General features: G+C 48.1%; 1 protein-coding gene across 4 annotated transcripts in view; it reads right to left on the bottom strand.

Annotated features, from left to right (window-relative positions):
- FAM184A (family with sequence similarity 184 member A) overlaps window positions 1-15,571 on the bottom strand; it is an 833,199-nt gene that overhangs the window by 149,427 nt on the left and 668,201 nt on the right. The window lies entirely within an intron of this gene.

Below are 15,571 nucleotides of genomic sequence, written 5' to 3'. Positions count from 1 at the left end.
GAATGACCGCTGGCTGCATGTATTTGTTTTGAATGCCGAACTAATAAAAGAAAGTATTTTTGCTACAATCCTTATGAAAAAAGGGAACACAAGGAGGAGGTTTACAGTTATCATTGCCAAAGCCAAGCAGGGGCAATGTTGAAGCCAAGCTGTAACCCATATTGCCAAATACAGGAGGGGGCAATAATGAAGCCAAACTGTAACCCATATTGCTAAAGCAAAGAGGGGGCAATAGTGAGATCCAATAACAACCAGCATTGGCTAAACCAAAAAAAGAATATTACAGAGAAAAGGGGAAACAGTTTATACATTTGGAAAATAAATAAGTGGAACAAACAACATCAAGGGTGTTGTATTCTTATGAAAGAAGTTGAGAATCTCAAAGTTACTGAAAGTTAAAAAGTTTGCTAATGTTTGAAGTTGACTTCATCACAGAGTACTTGTAGTAGTGGTAGAAGTTTAATCCTGGCAGGCGAGTACACCAGGAAAGGGATTGTTAGTGGTAGTCCTGGCAGGTTAGTGGACCAGGAAGAATATATTGAAGTACTACATTGTGGTGAAAGGTTGTGATGGAAAGAATGTGGCAAGGTCACGAAAATGTTTGATGGACTGCGGTAAAACCATCCAGACAAAAACATTGTTGTTTATAATGAAGAATTGTATAGTCATTTTTTTTCCAAGAGGACAAGTGCTACTGAAGTAATCAAGATTGGGGAACTTTGTATAATCCCAAGAGAAACCAAGTGCCAAGTGAAACAGAACTTGAATGTTGAAAGGAACTTTGGGTTAAGTTTGAAGTTGAATTTTACCATTGAAAAGAATGTTGCTAATTAGAACTTTGATTTGTAAAATCCTGCATTAATCCTGGGGAAGGGAAGCTGGTTACAAGGATATTTTGGTGAAAAAATTTGCATTTGAAGATAATTGTTATTTTTGCTGAACTTGAACAACCATATACATTTCTGTATGATTTTTATTGTGTGTATACGTGCGAGGGTCAGATACCTTTTGATGTTAGAGTGTTTTCCTTTAGTCTTAGTTTCATAGCCAGAGAAATTATTGTTCGGTTAGGCAAAGCGAGACGTTTATCTCACACTTATAATTTAATAAAATGGCTACTTGTGAAAAACCTTTTCCAAGTTGTCCGCCTCACATTTCTGACCCCTCACCGTTTGCTGTGTATTCCTTGTTCATAGTCAAGGTTGTTATGATCTGGGTTGGCCCTTCTGGAATATTCTATTGAGTATGCCCACTTATACCCATAGGTCCTCCTGTGGTGATCAGGTGCATGGCAAAGTTCTGCTGGATGGAACCAAAGGTAGCTTTGTTTTTCCCCAACTGGTAGGGCTCAGTTGATCTGTTCCAAACTAGATCTAGGATGGCCTCTTGGGGTTCCTCCTCCACTCCATAAAAATCTGAGTATGGCTCTGGGACTTAGGATTGTCCTCCCCTCATTTCCCCTTATCGGTGACCAGGCCTTGTCCTACTTCTCATCTCCCACTTTGTTCTTTCCACCTCCCTTCTCTCTGGTTTTTATTCTCCTTCTCTCCTCATCTCTTCTCTCACTTCTGCTCCCATCCTCCTTCTCGAGAACTGACTACTAACTCCTACCACACTCATCAGCTGGTTCCCGGGGCAGGTTCCGGGATGAGTAAACGAGTGACCAGTTTCAGTTGTGTGTAATGTGGGAGCACGTCCTTTGCCTGTGCAAGGCTGTGCGAATGATTAACACTGCAGTTGGCTTGCATTGTTGAATGGACTGCTCTCCGGCTTTGCAGGCTCAGCATACAACAGGGCTAACCATTCCTCCTTTTGAAAATAGCACAACCGCCACACTCACTTGGGCATCTCCTTGCGAGCGCTGGTGGGCCCTACCCTCAAATCCTTCTAGTGATATGACATTCTGTGTACTTCTGAGCTGCGTGGATGACCGCAAATAGATGTAAAAGGGGCCCACATTGTTCTTCTCTAGTGGTGCCCCTAACTTCTTCTCTTTTGTGACCATATGTTTCCTGGTATACAGAGGTAGCTGGTCAACTACGGAGAAGGTGGGTCTGTGAGGGTTTATGGTTCCATCACATTTTTTGCACCGAGAGACATTTCCACCAAATGTTTTGCATCGAAATAATATGCATCTAATGCATTTATTTAATGCCCCCAACCTCCTCTTTTTACCCTTTAACCCCCCCAAAAAATACCCCTTTACCCTTTAAAAACATGCATTCGATGCATATTTTTTCGATGCATATTTTTTCGATGCAAATGAATTTGATGGAAAGTCCATTGATGGATTTAGTAGATACCGTCTGTGAGTAGCTTGCTTTTGGGCCAGATCTGGTACTGTTTTCTCACTGCTTATGTGTTTTACAGCACTAACAATGCTTACAGGATAACAGTAGCTCTCACACATTTGGGACTAAGTACGGGATCTGGTTTTCGTGTGTCCCTCATATACATCCCCCAAGGCCTGAATAATGGAGTATATGATAGTCCCTGGCCCCTAGCGTCCTCCCACTAGCACCCCCTAGATTCAGGCATTTGACTTTGTCACAGAAGTAACTTCCTAAGTCTTTGCCCATTCCCAGTCAGCTAAAACATCAAAGAAACACAGTTCTTGGTTCAGCAAAATGTACACAATGCCCAATGATGACTCTGGTCCCTTTCCGTTAACCACAACGGTAGCTACTGATAAGCAAGCACATCCATTGGAACACTTTACACTGGATATAAGAGCTTGAGATTACACCAGGAACGCTATACTTGGTGAGAACATTTCACTAGTTGGAAACATAATTAGCAGAAGGGGTGCACTAGGTTTATGCACCGACAACCTCTATAAGCTGAAACACATGAACAATGTCTTTACTTTCCTCTTATTAACATTACTACCAAGCAAAGCCTTAGGGGTAACTGATTGTGTCCTCATCACTCTTACCTTGCCTGTTTCCCTCCCAGTGAAATACTACCACTTATCTTTATCACGTGTTAAGGTCTGTTTAATTTCAGCACTAGAAGATTCAACAGGTCATTAGTAAGAGAAATTATCTCCACTACTATAGTAGGCGAAAGAAGAATAAGAACTCTGTTTGATCATTATAAATTTGATTAAAATTAACAAACTCACATTAAAATGGTCCTGGAAAAATAGAGCACAACAAACCACCAAACGGTGATTATAAACCACCTTCACATATAAAGAAAGGGATATTAAAGTCACTAATAATCAAAATTCTAAAAAGGGCAATTTGGTAAGGAATCACAACACCTCCAATGTATCTACTGCATTCTGTTGGTCACTATCCTATCCAGCCCCCCACTTGGAGCAGGGCTTTTTAAGTGGGTTGGGACAAAAAAAGAGAAGTAACAGAAATTGGGTCCTCTTGGGTGTCAGCAGCTACTCATTGTGTACTGCGGTTGCATACTTCTCTTGTCTTCAAACTACATGATAGGAGCACATCTTTTCAGGCAGATCAGGGTGTGGGCTGGCCTGTAACATAGTAAGGATCCTCCTGGATCCTAGAATCTATCAGATGGTGTTGCCTAGTGGCAGCATTCTCATTCCTTATGCTTATTTTTGTTACCTATAATTGTATCTTCTGGTAGAACACCTAAAGATTGCTTCAGAGTAGCCACTTCAAGGTAGTGTTGTGAAACAGTGTTGAATGTATGACAAGTATTCAGGAGCAAATCCTACTATGAAGCAGGAAGTGGTGTGGTTTCAACATGACCACGTACCTAGTCAAACTACGTGTGATTTCGCTTGAAATGGAATTAGCAGGAGGTAATAAGGAACAAGTTACTTACCTGTAACTGTTGTTCTCCAGCATGGGTCTGGCATGGATTCACATGCTCATGAATATTCCCTGTCGTCAGGCCGGGAATCCTCGGTATAGAAAAAATCAGTATCAGTTTCGTTTCTGATCTGTCTTTCTCAGTAGTAACCAATCACTGGTCTCTGGGTCATACTGCCCCCAGCCAATGACTGCCCTCTCCCTAAGCCCCTGCCCTGGCAGCCATCCTCAGATTTGGTAGCACGTGAAGTGGCAGTATGACCAAGTGAAGAGCCACAGAGGGGTAGGCGGGAGGGTTCGCATGTGAATCCATGCCAGACCCATGCTGGAGAACAACAGTTACAGGTAAGTAACTTGTTCCTTCTCCAGCATGGGGTCTGGCATGGATTCACATGCTCATGAATATAAGAATACATAGCAGTATACACATGCACAACTACGGGAGGTGGCACAAGGCTCAATATCAAGCAATACAACAACTCAACATTAAGCAACTCTTACCTCCTCACCCGGCTCACCTTAGGCGAACAGGTTGCGCAGCACTGCCTGGCCGACTCTGGACTCCTCCCTGGAATCCCGGTCGACGCAGTAGAATCTCGTGAAGGTGTGCGTCGACCTCCTCGTAGCAGCCCTGCAGATGTCGAGCAGGGGCACACCAGACAGGAACGCCGTAGTAGCAGCGATCGCTCTGGTCGAATGGGCTCTCGGACGGCCGGGCAGAGGTCGGTTTGCCAACCGGTGACAGTGCATGATGCAGCCGGAGAGCCATCTGGAAACGGAAGTCTTCGAGAGAGCCTTCCCTTGATTCACAGGTCCAAAGTTCACAAACAGCTGTGATGTCTTCCGGAAACTCTTCGTGCGGTCCACGTAGAACTTCAGCGCTCTAGCCACATCTAGCGAGTGCAGAGTCCTCTCAGCCGGCGACGAAGGCGACGGGAAGAAAACTGGCAACACCAAGGGCTCGTTGAGGTGGCAGTCCGACGGCACCTTGGGCATGAAGGAGGGGTGCATCCTCAGCACCACCCTCGTGTCGTGAAAAGTCAAGTATGGAGGCTTGTAAGACAGGGCCTGGATCTCTCCCACTCGTCGTGCAGAGGTGATGGCCACGAGGAATGCTGTCTTCCACGACAGAAACTTCAACGGCACTGAATGCATAGGCTCAAATTGGGCCCCCATGAGCCTAGTTAGTACCACGTTGAGCTCCCACGCCGGGGCAGGGGCCTTCACCGGCGGGAATGATCGGAACAGTCCTTTCATAAATTCCTTCACCAGAAGATGGGACCACAAGGACGCCTGTCCTGCAGTTCTGGTGTAACGTGAGACGGCAGCCAGATGTACCTTGATGGAGGCGTGAGATAGGCAGCCAGATGTACCTTGATGGAGGTGTGAGATAGGCCAGCCTTGGCCAAAGACAGTAGGTACAGCAATACTTGAGGGGCCGTAATCCGCAGAGGGTTAATCTTCTGTGCTCGGCACCAGACAGAGAACCTCTTCCATTTGTGTCCGTAGCACTTGAGAGTTGAGGATGCCCTGGCCTTTGCAAGAACCTCTCTGCAGTCGTATCCCCCAAACTCTAGTGCTGCAGGAGCCAGGCCTGCAAGTTCAGCGACTCTGGTTCGTGATGAAGAATGGCGCCTCCTTCTCTGGAGAGAAGATCCGCGTCTGTCGGTAGCTTGACTGGTGTGGACGCTGATAAGTCCAGAAGGTCCGGGAACCAGATCTGCCTCGGCCATGCCGGTGCGACGAGGATCATCCTGCACCGGGACCTCTTGAGCTGGTTGACGAGCCGGAGTAGCAACGGCAACGGCGGGAATGCATAAAGGAACAGGCCGTCCCAGTGGAACGAGAAAGCATCGCCCATGCTCCTCGGTTGGGGAAACCTGCTGGCGAACCTTCGGCACTTGGAGTTCGCCGCTGTCGCGAAGAGATCGATCTGGGGTTCGCCCCATCGTCGGAAGAGTCGGTCCACTTGATCCTGGCACAGTTCCCACTCGTGGCACGAGTGCAGCTCCCTGCTGAGTGAGTCGGCGATGGTGTTTTTTATCCCTGCCAGATGAAAGGGTACCAGAAACATCCCTTGTGCGATGGCCCAATGCCACAGATCCTGGGCTTCCATGGACAGGGCAGGGGATCTGGTTCACCCCTGCTTCCGAATGTAAAACATCGTGGTGGTGTTGTCGGTGAAGATCCTCACCACCTTGCCCTTGAGGGACGGAAGGAAGGACCTGAGGGCCCAGAACACTGCGCAGAGCTCCAAGATGTTGATGTGGAGAGTCTTCTCCTCCGAGCACCAAAGGCCTCTCGCGTGGAGGCCCCCGGTGGGCGCTCCCCAACCTTCCAGGGAGGCATCCGTCGTCACCGTCACCTGGTGGGCCAGGGCTAGGATGCCTGTTCCCGCTGTCAGATGAGCGCGGACACCCACCATCGTATCGCCTGACGGAACGTTTCGTCGAGCGAGATCCTGTCCTCGAAGCTGCCCGTCGTCTGGATCCAGTGGGCGTCGAGGAATTCTTGCAAGGGCCGCATCTGAAGTCTGCAATGGGGCACCAGATACATGTAGGAGGACATCATTCCGAGGAGGGACTTGATAGACCTCACTTTGGCCACGTCCGTGGCCAGTAGACGTTGCACCTTTCCTAGGATAGTCCTTATCCTTTCCTCCGATGGTGAGGCCCGCCGCGCCACTGTGTCGAGCTGTGCTCCCAGAAACAGGGCGACCTGCGATGGGACCAGGTGGGATTTTGGAAAGTTGATGGAGAACCCCAGGTCCGTGAGCAACTGGACGGACTTCGCAGTGTTTTCCACTGCGAGCTCCCTTGTCCTTGCCCGTATGAGCCAGTCGTCCAGGTAAGGGTAGACGTGGATCCCCTGCAGGCGCAGCCACCGGTGCTAGGCACTTGGTGAACACCCTGGGCGCCGATTTTAATCCGAACGGGAGGGCCTTGAACTGGTAGTGCCACCCTTTGACCACGAACCTGAGGAACTTTCGGTGCATCTTTAGAATAGGGATGTGGAAGTAAGCATCCTCCAAATCTAACGACGACAGGAAATCGCCCTCCTCCAGCTGTCCCAGCACGTGCTGGAGGGTGACCATCCGGAACTTCTGTGCCTTGATGTATTTGTTTAGTCGTCGCAGGTCCAGGATGGGACGCCATCCTCCTGTCTTCTTCCTCACGAGGAAGTATCTTGAGTAAACTCCAGAGCCCCGAAGCCTCTTCGGGACAAGCTTGATGGCACCTTTCCTGAGCATCGCCCGTACTTCCAACAGCAGTTGAGGGACGTGATTTTTCTTCCTGGCCACGGGAGGAATGCGGAGGAACCTCTTCTGGAACTCGAGGGCGTGCCCCAGGGCGTCCAGCACCCAACGGTCGGTGGAGATGGACTCCCACACGCCGACGAACTTCATCAGCCGGCCTCCCACCGGGGTGCTTCGGCGGGGGCCCGACCCGACGGACGGTTCAATCCTGCTTGGAGGCCGCTTTGCCTCCTTGACCACCCTGGCGACGACGGCGGGATCCACCTGACTTGCCGCATCCCCTGTAGGCCTCCTGCGACGAAGACCTTGCCGCTTGACGGTAAGTAGAGGAGCTGCTGCCGGCTCCCTTGGAGGCACCGTGTCAGCCTCCGGAGCTCCGAAAGGACGGCCGTCGCTGTTGGAGTACCCCCAGTGCATGGGCCGTCACCGTGTCCTTCTTGATCGCCTGAAGGGATTCATCAACCACCGTGCCGAAAAGGTTGTGCCCATCGAAGGGCATGTCCAAAATCTTGGTCTGAACGTCCTGGCGGAAATCCGTCGCCCTGATCCATCCTCGTCGTCTCAGGCAAACGCCGTTGCCCAACTGACGGAAATCGGTGTCGGCGATGTCCGTAGCCACCGTAATGGCGTGGTCCGAGGCAATCTCACCTTCCTGCAAGATTTCCAGGGCCTCAGCCCTCTTGGCATCCGGAAGGAAGTCCAACAGAGGGGCGATCTTAAACCACAACTCCCTGTCGTAGCGGGCTACGATGGCCAGGGCGTTGGCCGCCTTGATGGTCGTCGCTGCAGATGAGATGACCCGTCGTCCCATCGCGTCCAGTTTCCTACCCTCGCCGTCCGGAGGGGTGGTTGAAGTCGAGGCCAATGCCCCCCCCCCCACTTTCTTCTTGGCCACCGCCGAGACGACCGAGTCCGGGGTAGGTTGCGCTCTAAGGCACAAGGGGGCAGCGTCGGGGACCCGGTACTTCTTCTCGTACCGGTCCCTCTTCGCAGGAGCCGCGGCAGGGTTCTTGAGGAGGGCGAGCCCCTCATCCCAGATGTCATCAAGAAGCGGTACGGCGAGGACCGTCTTCCTTTTAGCCTCGAGCCGCTGGTAAAGGAATCCCTCCTTCTTTTCCTCGGGGCAGAGCTGGAAGAGCTCGGATGCCCTGGAGATCATTGCATGGAAGGATCCAATCTCGTCGGGTGGGGACGCCCGGGCAGCGGTAGACGGGGGACACGTCCCGTCGTCGCCTCCGTCGTCATCCGTACCGGTCATAGTCGTGTCCATGCCTGTATCATCCCCCTGGGTAGTGGACCGGGGGGAAGGCAGAGAAGGCCGCGGAGGCGGGAGAGGAGGCCTAGGATGTGTCCTCCTCCTCTTAGGCGGTGGGCTCCCTGAAGGTCCTGGCTCCGGATCCTCCGTCGGGTCTGGCTCAGGCTGCTCAGTCGGGGGAAGGGGCAACCTAGTCCTTATCTCCGAGCATAAGGACTGGATGGCTGACAAAATGGCCGCCGAGGTGTCCTGCGGCGCCGGAAACGACGGGCGCGAGAGCTCTTGAGGAGCCTCGTCTGCATTACCGTCGCCCTCGTCGTCTCCCTCCCGATGGACTGTGTCTCCTCCACGACTTGGATGAGCTCCTCTTCAGAGGTCGTGTCCGTATCCACAACGGCCACCACCCCCTGCCCCCCTTTTTCCAACGAGGACTTCGTGGGGGTCTTCTCGATGGGCCTGAAAGACAACTCCCTCCGCGGTGGCAGGGAGACTCTGGTACCTGAGGGCGTCTCCACTGGTGTAGCCTCCACAAGCTGAGCCAGGGCCGCGGCGACATCCTCAATCGAGGTCCTAGCAGGGTGAATCACAGCCAACGTCACCTTCTGTACGCCTTCACCTTCGGGGGAGGGTCCGAGCCTCGCTCCCCCTTTGCCGGAGTCTTCGAGATCGACCGGGGCCTCTCCAGAAGCTTCGCCGGGTTCTCGGACTTCCTCTTACCCGAGCCAGAGCGTTGGCTTGTGGTTGATGGCGCCGGGGAGGGTGCGCCCTGCCTGGCAGCCAAGGAGCCCGACCGTTCGGCGCTCCCGGCGCCCGCGGACTCGCAGTGCTTAGCCTTTTGTTGGGCCCCTGTCGCCGGAGCACCCTCACAGGACTTAGAAGACCGCTCGGACTTCTTCTTCTTCTCGCCTGGCGGGCTCTTACCTTCCAGCCAGTTGGCGAGACGGAGGTGGCGATCCTTCATGGTCCGTTCCGACATGTTTCCACAAAACGCGCAGTCCTTTTCCTTGTGCGTCTTGTCCTCATGGAGACAGTAGAGGCATAACGAATGCTCGTCCTCCTTGAAAACATTCTGAAGCTGGCATCCAGGGCAGGTCCTGAATAGCTTCCCGGGCGTCGAGCTCCCTTTCTCCTGGGCCATGTCCGGGATAGGCCTTGGAACTTCTGGAATCCTCCAGAAGCGTAACTCGACGAAATCTTCACCCTTGAGGGGTGTAGAAAACTCCGAAACGGATCCCCGTTGATCGGAAGTAGAAACGGTGGAGCTTGAGGCTCTTTTAACCAAAACAAATGAGAAAATCTCCTGAAAAAAGCGCGAAAACGCAGCAAAAGCTCGAGAGCTAAGCACGAGGACTCCCAACACTTGAACGTGCGGTAAAAATCTGAGGATGGCTGCCAGGGGAGGGGCTTAGGGAGAGGGCAGTCATTGGCTGGGGGCAGTATGGCCCAGAGACCAGTGATTGGTTACTACTGAGAAAGACAGATCAGAAACGAAACTGATACTGATTTTTTCTATACCGAGGATTCCCGGCCTGACGACGGGGAATATTCATGAGCATGTGAATCCATGCCAGACCCCATGCTGGAGAATTATACAGCTATCATGAGTGGTGGTGCCAGTAGTACCATAGAGATTTACCACAGGCCCTGCTGGAGCTAACGCCTCCTACTATTCTTGTGTCATCCCACTCACTAAATCTATCACTTATGCTACCACTGAAGAAGTAGCATTTCACAATAGCAGCAGTGTCACAATTGTCATGGTAGAATTATTATCTCTCCTCTCTGTGGTAAATTATTTTCAGAACACAACAGGCAGAAAAGGATCTGCACCTTTGTTTTCACAAGCAATACATTGAATTGAATTAACACCTGTTGGGACTATGGGTTTTGCCAAAACTGAAAAGGGGCAATCATTCCAAATTTTTAGGATGGGTAACTATGGGTGGTGTAGGAATATATCTAAAAGACAAGGATTCGTCCTTCTGATTCCCATCCACAAGATAATTTAACAAAGGCACACAAACTATTACAAAGTGTTTAGGTTGGACAATTACAAAAAATGGGGTGCAAAGACCTATCTGAACGACTAGCTGTCCTTGTCTGAATTTCATAATCAAACGGTCTCAGAGATACAGCGCACAGCATGCTTCTTGTCTCAAGAATCACAGTCCCAGGGACACAGCGCTCATCATTCTTCTTGGCTTCCTAGTCCCATATATAGCGCCCAGCATGCTTCTTATACAACTCCTAGCAGCAAATATTGTATTTCCCTATGCTTAGCGTATTACCAGGAGATTCTTCAAAAGGTATTCCTTTTTCCCTTGCTCAGGGTTTTGTCTTGGCCTAGATACCTCCACCCTCTGGCCTGGGGTCGTCTATGTAGGATGATTGGTGAAAGCTTTATGCATGGTCGTACCAGAAAATATATTACCCCCTTCCTTAAGGTATTTCCTTGACACATTTTACTACCAGGTATTTCTTCCTCCTTGGACGGGGAGGAGAAAATACCTGCTCCTATCAGCAGTTATTTAATTCTTAGGCATATAATCCTTCCAGCAAGTATTCCTTCCTTCTTTCTTAGGGATTTTGTCAGGCTGTGAATTTCTTTTCTATCAGTTATGGATTGCCAAATTGGGCTAAAGTTGTCAGCCCTCAAAAGGCTCTGATTTCTCCTTCAAGGTCTCTGGCTCCTGCCAAAGTCTTAGATATTGCCCTCAGTGGGCTTGCAGCTCTTTCTCCCTTCTGCTGTAATTTCTTAGATATAGCCCCTCAGCAGGCGTACACTGCTTTTATTTGTTTTAGTCTTGTCTCACCCAGTGTCTCAGATATAACTATAACACCTTTAGCTTTATCTGTTAATTGCTGTCCCTTATATGTTCCTCTGACTTGTAGCTTTTATGTTAGGACTGTGCTACTCCCTGCCTAAAGCTGAGTGCTTAACAAATCCTCCTGATTACCCATATCATCTAAAAAGTCACTTGGTTCCTCCCTAATCTATTTCCCTGTTTTCCCTCTTTATTTACTTTACTTTATTAATTTGTATCGTGCACCACTGACCCGGAGGCTTAAGGGCGCCAACAAAGAGCAAAGACAAGACACAATACATCCAGATGAGACGAGAAAAGGCAGGACAGAAAGTCTGCTATCACCAGAAGAACCTATGCAGATTTGAAGTAAAAGACCGAACTAAAAAGGAACGTCTTTAATTATTTCCTAAACATAGTTGTTGAGGCTTCCTATCTAAGGTTCAAAGGAATTGTATTACAGACAGAAGGAGCTACAGCATAAAATGCATCTTTTTTTGCTTGTGATAGTCTACATGCTGGAATTCTTAGTTGGAAGGTGTTATTCGATCTTAGATTATGTGAATTGGATTTTAAATCCAGCACTTCTTTCAAGTGTACTGTTGCTGGGCTTTTCAGGCATTTGTGAGTAATTAGAAGGAGTCAAAAAGTAATTCTAGCTTTCATTGGGAGCCAGTGTAGACTCCTTTTAGCCACAGACACATGATCTCTCCTATTATGATCCATGATAATTCTGACGGCATTATTCTGCACAACTTGGAGCTGATTCACATTGGCTTTAGGCAAACCAACTAGCAGGCTGCTACAATAATCGAGTCTGGAGCGCATCATAGTCCTGGCAAGTATCTCTCAGTTTTCTCTAGAGATAAATGGACGTGCATGCGTCAATAATTTAATGTAGTATGAGGCTGAGGAGACCAGGCTACTAATTTGTGCCTTCATATTGTTATGGTCAAAGTAGACCGCAAGGGTCTATAATTTATTTTTTAATTTCATCACACAGCCATCAATTTGAAGATGGGCGTATTCCGTCTCCATCTTACAGGGCTTTGCTTCTGTACCAACCAGCATCAACTAAGTTTTGCTGGTATTCATTGCGAAGCCATTATTGCACATCTACCTTTGAATCAATACGTATATCCTATTGATAATGATCTTGTCCTCAACATAATTGCCAGAGAGGACAACACATTGTGTGTCGTCAGCATAGTTTGCAAATTCTATCTTGTTTTTTTCTCCATAAAATAAAGAAAAGGAATGGTAAAAATATTGTAAAATACCAGGGACAGACAGGCCCCTTGTGGTACTCCTTGCATGAGCTCAATCGGTTTTGCATCCGCCACTGCACTGTTACATGACATTGGCGCTGACTGAGGAATGATTCAACCCAGCAGGCTGCTGACCTTGAAATCCCTGACACCTCCTCCAGCCTGGAGACCAGCAATGCATGATCCACCAGGTCGAAGGCGGTGGAGAGGTCAAGTAGAATAAGCATAGCTGTCTGCCCATTATCCATATATCTGAGCAGCCTAGACTTAAGGTCTGGCAACGCAGTCTCTGTACCATGATTCTCTCTGAAACCTGACCGCCATTTGTTCAGAATATTGTTGGATCCGAGATGATTCAGAACTTGCATATAAGCTACTCGATCAAGGGTTTTGAGCAGAAAAGGGGAATTAGATATGGGTCGATAGTTCAGCAGATTTAGAGGGAAGAGGCCAGTTTTTTTCAACAGAGATGTGAGTATCCACATATTCTAAATAACATTGGGGACACAGCCTTCACTGAACGATGCATTTACAAATTTACATAATGTGGTGATTAATGTAGAAGAGCATGCTTTAACAACCATAGCAGGGCAAGCGTCCCCTTTACAGTTGGCTGCTTTCAATTTTTCTATTATAAATGTTAATTCAGATTCACTCATAGATTTAAATGTGAACTGTTCTTCTAGTTTCCACATTCTTTGGGTAGTATTCATAGTTTTATCATCCTTAGAAGTTATTGCTTTCTTAGTGGGTTCAATCTTATCTTTAATAGTGTTTAATTTATTAAAGACAGCATCTTCAATCAAAGTGCACCATTCAGTATATCTGATGACATATTCCATAGTGTCCTGACTTGGATGTTCCAATTCTTTTCAAAATTATTAATTATTCCCTGGGTTGGGAGTGCGCTTTATTGATTCGATCATCAAGTCAGGATTTTTTTGAAAGAAGGACGCCGGTCTTAAATCTTTTTGCTGCCGTTCTATATATTTCTTTATCAGACTCTGTAAGAGAGTTTTTCCACTTATAAAGTGTTTTTATTTTTGTACTCTTAAGGGCTTGCAGGTCTGGGGTGAACCACATATTAGTCTTCCTCTGGGTAACTTTTTCTGTTTATTATCTGAATAGCGCTGCTTCGATGCACCATACTGTACCTCATGTATTTCTCATTGTTCCCTTAAACTTCCCAGTTGCTAGTATTCGCTTTTCCCCCTTTGTCATTGGTTAGGCTGATCCCCAATGAACGGGTTATCAATGGTTTAAAACCCCAGGTTATCATTTTGAAGTCAAACTGAGGAGCCCGATTGCCAGCATGGCATCATGGTATGGTGGACGCCTCTCACTGTGGTGCACCCTTTAGCAAAATGGCTTGACTAGTGGAAATAAGCCTTCTCTGCCAATGCCCCAAGAATATGGAACAACCTCCCCATCAGCATCAGACTCGCCCCCACGCTCCTACAATTCATAATATAACTCAAGACCCACCTCTTCAAGGAATGTCTCCTCAGCACCTAAGCCATCACTTCGCCCCGAAGCCATTTTACTTGCTAGATGCTGCCTTCTCGTCCCCGCCACCCTGTACAGCTGTACCCTTCCTCTGAGATTCTCTGTATCCTACCTCCTGCTGTATTATCTGTTCTGTTTTTACCTCTGAAAAGCGCTCTGTTCTGCATCTGTACTGTTGTATACCTCTTTAAAGCTCTCTGTTGCTTCTCGAAGCTAGGTCTCTGCTCAATAAATACCATAATAATAATAATAATAATAATAATAATAATAATAATAGTACATGGAAAAAGTATGCAAGAGACTGAGTAATGACTGGTGTGTGACAAATGTGTGATCTGAAAAGCCTCAGCTAGCGATCTTGCTGCTGGTATCTAGCCCCCTTCACTGCGTAGACCTGCTTATGTGTGTATGATTAGAATGGAGCTACTGCTAAGCATGAAAAAGATTGCTCTCTGGGAGGCTACCTATGCTGAGCAGATCAGAGGATTTGCTGAGTCGGAAAACTCCTGGGGGCTGTGAGGTGCATTGGGGGATCTCTTTCTTCTTCCTTTCCCGCGCTTGACTCTGGGAACTGAATGGGTCTCCTAATTGTATAGGGCTAGTAAGTCAGGGTGGTCTGGAGGGACTCTGATGGATCCACCCCATCCCGTCTCCAGATTATCACATGAAGTACTTTGTGGACATTCCCTGCCCTCAGAGTCCCCTCCTACCCTCACAGACGACTCATCCAGTGTGACTTTGCAACACCGCAGCCCCCCCCAAAGACCCATCCTTAAGTCACCACCCTGATGTGCTATTTTGTATAACCATAACTACACTTGAGCATCATTCCCAAATGTATCTCTTTGACAAGAGAAAGTCACACTTTTGAGACCACTAATTGTCCATTACCCATGCATGTGTATCTTTCAGATCTAATGCAAGTCCATTCTGCCTAATGTATTTCGATTGGAAGTTAACATCTCTGCCCTATTCTCAATCTTCCAACACTACGCGATGATCCAAACTCTTACTTTCCTTAAACATCTTTTCTATGACCTTGTGATTGCGTACGAAGGAACTATGAAGCATACAGGGGATGTATATACTGAAAACGAAATATACTCCAGCATCTTTCCCCTCGCCTTCTATTCACAGTGCCATGCTATTAAATAGGCGGTTCCACTGGTAAGTTTAAAAATGTATGTCATTCCCCCATCTCCCCTGACCTCCCCGTGACTTTTACATTGTTCTTTGAGCCTGCATTGGATAAACAAACTATTGAAAATGGCCAAAATCTGCTTGACATGGCAGCTGTTAAGATTCACCTGCAATCACACTTTCTACTGAAAACTGTAAGAAGACCTTCCCAAGTGTCCTCCGCAGCTGCGCACTAAAGGATGTGAGAGCGTGGCAACAGGGGCGTGGTCAGCGACACACCATTGGCCACACCCAAAAGGGCAGTCAGTTTAATGGTGCTGCGCCCTTGCAGGTCCCAAAAAGAACAGTGGCGGCAGGAGAACAGCAATAGAGGGAAACACACATTGATTGCTGCCAACATCAGATCTCCTCCTAGGGCTAAATACATTTCTTTACAAACCTGGGACATCTTATGGGGTTGTGGAATTGAAAAAATAAATTAAATAGCCATAAGGCTTCAATTAAGATGCAAAGTAGTTTATAGTGCCATAAAACGTTCCCTAAAACCCATT

This window comes from Ambystoma mexicanum, chromosome 4p (genome assembly GCF_040938575.1).
Source record: "Ambystoma mexicanum isolate Mex_15411 chromosome 4p, UKY_AmexF1_1, whole genome shotgun sequence".
NCBI lineage: Eukaryota > Metazoa > Chordata > Amphibia > Caudata > Ambystomatidae > Ambystoma > Ambystoma mexicanum.
The sequence above is the reverse complement of the archived record's forward strand: the minus strand, read 5'-3'. Positions and strand labels throughout refer to the sequence as shown.